The 5,000-nt window shown below is 36.4% G+C and overlaps 1 protein-coding gene across 1 annotated transcript in view; it reads left to right on the top strand.

The window, feature by feature from the left end:
- The window catches only part of LOC137656364 (uncharacterized), a 25,551-nt gene that overhangs the window by 426 nt on the left and 20,125 nt on the right, over positions 1–5,000 (top strand). The gene's annotated exons all lie outside the window — the stretch shown is intronic.

Below are 5,000 nucleotides of genomic sequence, written 5' to 3'. Positions count from 1 at the left end.
CATAAATATATATATATATATATATATATATAAATAAGTATAATATATATATATATATGTGTGTGTGTGTGTGTGTGTGCGTGTGTGTGAAATGTGTGTGTCTCTGTGTGCAGATTTGGTTTTCCAGAGACCTCTGAAGCTTATGACCCTAAGGAATAATTAATCAAAACTTTTGATATCATAAAACATTCCAAAAGGTTTTGAGAGTTGAATTCAGATCAACAAAAGGAGAGAAATTGCAAAAGTCAATTGAGCGTTGAGAATTCATTAAGGATATTTCTGTGACCATTTTAATACTCATAACAATTTATAATGATCATGATCATCTTCATCATCTCCTACGCCTATAGACGCAAAGGACCTCTGTTAAAATACGCCAGTCGTCTCTATCTTGAGCTTTTCAATGATTACTTCTCCATTCATCATCTCCTACTTCGCGCTTCGTAGTCCTCAGCCATGTAGGCCTAGGTCTTAAAACTCTTCTAGTGCCTTGTGGAGCCCTGTTCAAAGTTTGGTGAAGTTATCGTCATCATCATCTCTTCCTACAGCTATTGACGCAAAGGACCTCGGTTAGATTTCGGCAGTCGTTCTATCTTATTTCCTTTCCTCACTGGGGTATTTTCCCTGTTGTAGCCCTTGGGCTTATAGCATCTTGCTTTTCACGCTAGGGTTGTAGCTTAGCAAGTAGTAGTAGTAGTAATAATAATAATAATAATAATAATAATAATATCAGGTTGGTTGTACAATATGCAATAAGAAACTGCTATGAAAAGGATTAGAAAGAAATAAAATGAACAAGACGGATTGAAAAACTTAAACTAACTAACTATTTTTCGATTAAAAATATCCAAATCTCAAAATAAAAAGACGAAAAAAGGACGATTAAGATCCGAATGATCATAAAAATATATAAAAAAAGATTAATAGAATAATCTGTCACTCGTGGACTTCATGAAGCCGAGTGAGAAATTAAATTTGGAGGATGAAAGTCTCCGAAGAAGATTTTGGATTGAGTCCGGTATTCAGATGCAAATTCACTCTTTATAAACATCTAAGGGAACTGAATTTTCATAGACCGATCGGGTCTTCAAGCCTTGCCTTTACAGAGAGAGAGAGAGAGAGAGAGAGAGAGAGAGAGAGAGAGAAAACTGTTCTTACATGTTGAAGGAATCTTACGAGAGAGAGAGAGAGAGAGAGAGAGAGAGAGAGAGAGAGAGAGAAACTTTTCTTATATGTCGAAGGAATCTTACGAGAGAGAGAGAGAGAGAGAGAGAGAGAGAGAGGTACTGTTCTTAAATGTCGAAGGAGTCTTACGAGAGAGAGAGAGAGAGAGAGAGAGAGAGAGAGAGAGAGTACTGTTCTTAAATGTCGAAGGAGTCTTACGAGAGAGAGAGAGAGAGAGAAAGAGAGAGACAGAGAGAGAGAGAGAGAGAGAAACTGTTCTCATATGTCGAAGGAATCTTACGAGAGAGAGAGAGAGAGAGAGAGAGAGAGAGAGAGAGAGACTGTTCTTATATGTCGAAGGAATCTTACGAGAGAGAGAGAGAGAGAGAGAGAGAGAGAGAGAGAAAACTATTCTTATATGTCGAAGGATCCTACGAGAGAGAGAGAGAGAGAGAGAGAGAGAGAGAGAGAACTATTGTTATATGTCGAAGGAATCTTATGAGAGAGAGAGAGAGAGGAGAGAGAGAGAGAGAGAGAGCACTGTTCTCATTTGCCGAAGGAATCTTAAGAGAGAGAGAGAGAGAGAGAGAGAGAGAGAGAGAGAGTACTGTTCTTATATGTCAAAGGAATCTTACGAGAGAGAGAGAGAGAGAGAGAGAGAGAGAGAGAGAGACTGTTCTTATTTTTCGAAGGAATCCTACGAGAGAGAGAGAGAGAGAGAGAGAGAGAGAGAGAGAGAGCACTGTTCTTATATGTCTAAGGAATCTTAAGAGAGAGAGAGAGAGAGAGAGAGAGAGAGAGCACTGTCCTTGTGTGTCGAAGGAATCTTATGAGAGAGAGAGAGAGAGAGAGAGAGAGAGAGAGAGAGAGAGAACACTGTTCTAATATGTCGAAGGAATCTTACGAGAGAGAGAGAGAGAGAGAGAGAGAGAGAGAGAGAGAGAGAGAATTTTAGAAAATGCCTTATAGATTTGAAAAAATTAGTTTTTCTTCTTTTGATAATATCATTAATATCTGATACAAAAAAAAAAAAAAAACTAGCAAATACGTGAATACATCATATACATTGATCGAAATACCTTTATTTTTTTCTAGTCAAATGGAAAATAAAATAATGAAGAGATTCCTGAAATGTGAAACTGTAGACCTGACTGGAAAAGGGTTATGGATCAAATGTCAAAATCTCTTTCACTAAAGATTTTATACTATTACTATACTTTACGATTTACCAAATTCATTTTCCAAAGCTGCTCTTAAATGAGTAGATTTATGTATATTAGCTGAGGTGGTATTTGAGACTTTTTTGTATCTATTTTTTACTTTTATTATTATTTTTATTTTTTACTGTATAAGTGCACTGAATATTACTTAATATGTAGTGGAGTATATAGTTGCTTGCGAAGAACGAAATAAAAATAACATCTTGATAACATTAATCAGGAATATAATTACTGTATATATATATATATATATATATATATATATATATTAAAATAGAGGATTGGGCATGAATGTAAAGAGAGTTCTATATGAGAAAGTGATTGTACCAACTGTGATGTATGGATCGGAGTTGTGGGGAATGAAAGTGATGGAGAGACAGAAATTGAATGTGTTTGAGATGAAGTGTCTGAGGAGTATGGCTGGTGTATCTCGAGTAGATAGGGTTAGGAACGAAGTGGTGAGGGAGAGAACGGGTGTAAGAAATGAGTTAGCGGCTAGAGTGGATATGAATGTGTTGAGGTGGTTTGGCCATGTTGAGAGAATGGAAAATGGCTGTCTGCTAAAGAAGGTGATGAATGCAAGAGTTGATGGGAGAAGTACAAGAGGAAGGCCAAGGTTTGGGTGGATGGATGGTGTGAAGAAAGCTCTGGGTGATAGGAGGATAGATGTGAGAGAGGCAAGAGAGCGTGCTAGAAATAGGAATGAATGGCGAGCGATTGTGACGCAGTTCCGGTAGGCCCTGCTGCTTCCTCCGGTGCCTTAGATGACCGCGGAGGTAGCAGCAGTAGGGGACTCAGCAGTATGAAGCTTCATCTGTGGTGGAAATGTGGGAAGTTGGGCTGTGGCACCCTAGCAGTACCAGCTGAACTCGGCTGAGTCCCTGGTTAGGCTGGAGGAACGTAGAGAGTAGAGGTCCCCTTTTTGTTTTGTTTCTTGTTGTTGTCGGCTACCCCCCAAAATTGGGGGAAGTGCCTTTGGTATATGTATGATGTATGTATGTATATATATATATATATATATATATATATGCTCTTGGGGCATAATCATTCTCTTAATCAATGTTTATTAAATGCTAAAGTACTTGTGGCATCAATTATAATTTGTGTATGTATGTATGTATACATATACACTATATATACAGTATATATATATATATATATATATATATATATATAATATATATATCACACTTGTGTGTATGTGTGCGTGCGTGTGAATTATGTGTTTAGTAACTCGTTGTGATCACCCAACTACGTATAAGGCTAAGTTTCTGTTCCATTAGCTGTTAACAGGTATTTGTTGACTTAAGACGATGTAATCTAAATGGGTAGATACTCCTAGAGCACTCATCTAGGGATGAAAGGCGTAGATGATATAACATGAGATATAGCGATACAAACGCGTTTTATTATTATTATTATTATCATTATTATTATTATTATTATTATTATTATAGTTTTTATTATTATTAGTATTATTATTATTATTATTATTTATATACTATTATTATTATTATTATTATTATTATTATTATTATTATTATTATTATCATATTAGTAATAATAGTAATAATAATAATAATAATAATAATAATAATAATAATAATAATAATAATAACATTATTGGAAAAGCATGATACTATAAGCCCAAGGCCTCCAACACGGAAATACAGCCCAGTGAGGAAAAGCAAAAACGATATAAATAAACTACTAGAGAAGTAATTACAAACAAAATAAAATATCTTAATTAAGATCATCAAGAAAATTAAATTGGGTCTATCATATATATGAAAACTTCATAGAAATAAGTCAGCTTTGAGTCAGTTGTGATAAGGTTAAGAACTGTGTCCCCAATGTAATAAAGAAACCTGTTTGTATCGTGCTTAGAGTGTGAAAGAAAGTGAACATGCTTGAACATACGTTACATTTATAGCGTTCGATTGGTGTTCATTATGACTGGGTTGTTGAGAAGAAGTGTTATGGTCGAAATCATGAAGTTATGAGTTAGTGGCTCATGTAGGACCTTTCCTGACTGGTGAGCGCCAGACTGGAGTTCGAACCCCGCTCAAACTCGTTAATTTCTTTGGTGGCTGCAACCTCACCATCCTTGTGAGCTAGGGATGGGGAGTTTGGGGGAGCCTGTAGGTCTATCTGCTGAGTCATCAGCTGCCATTACCTAGCCCTCCTTGGTCCTAGCTTGGCTGGAGAGGATGCTTGGGAGCTGATCACATGTATATGGTCAGTCTCTAGGGCATTGTCCTGCTCGATAGGGCAATGTCACTGTTCCTTGCCTCTACCATTCATGAGTGACCTTTGAAAAAGAAGAAAAAATAATAGTAATGTTTCTTGCTAAAGTTCCACGCATGAAAATTGTAGTTGAATAATGTTTCTCGCTAAAGTTCCACGCATGGAAATTGTAGTTAAACTGTAGTTTCTCACGAAGTTCCACCCATGAAAATTGTAGTGGAACAGTAATGTTTCTCTCTAAAGTTCCACGCATGAAAATCATAATCGACCAGTAATGTATCTCACGAAACTTCTTAAAAAAACCAAAATCAGTAGGAAAAATATGCTTCCAGAGAGGCACTGGAACCATAATGGAACCCAGCTTGCTTT

Source organism: Palaemon carinicauda, chromosome 17 (genome assembly GCF_036898095.1).
Source record: "Palaemon carinicauda isolate YSFRI2023 chromosome 17, ASM3689809v2, whole genome shotgun sequence".
Lineage (NCBI taxonomy): Eukaryota > Metazoa > Arthropoda > Malacostraca > Decapoda > Palaemonidae > Palaemon > Palaemon carinicauda.
The sequence above is the reverse complement of the archived record's forward strand: the minus strand, read 5'-3'. Positions and strand labels throughout refer to the sequence as shown.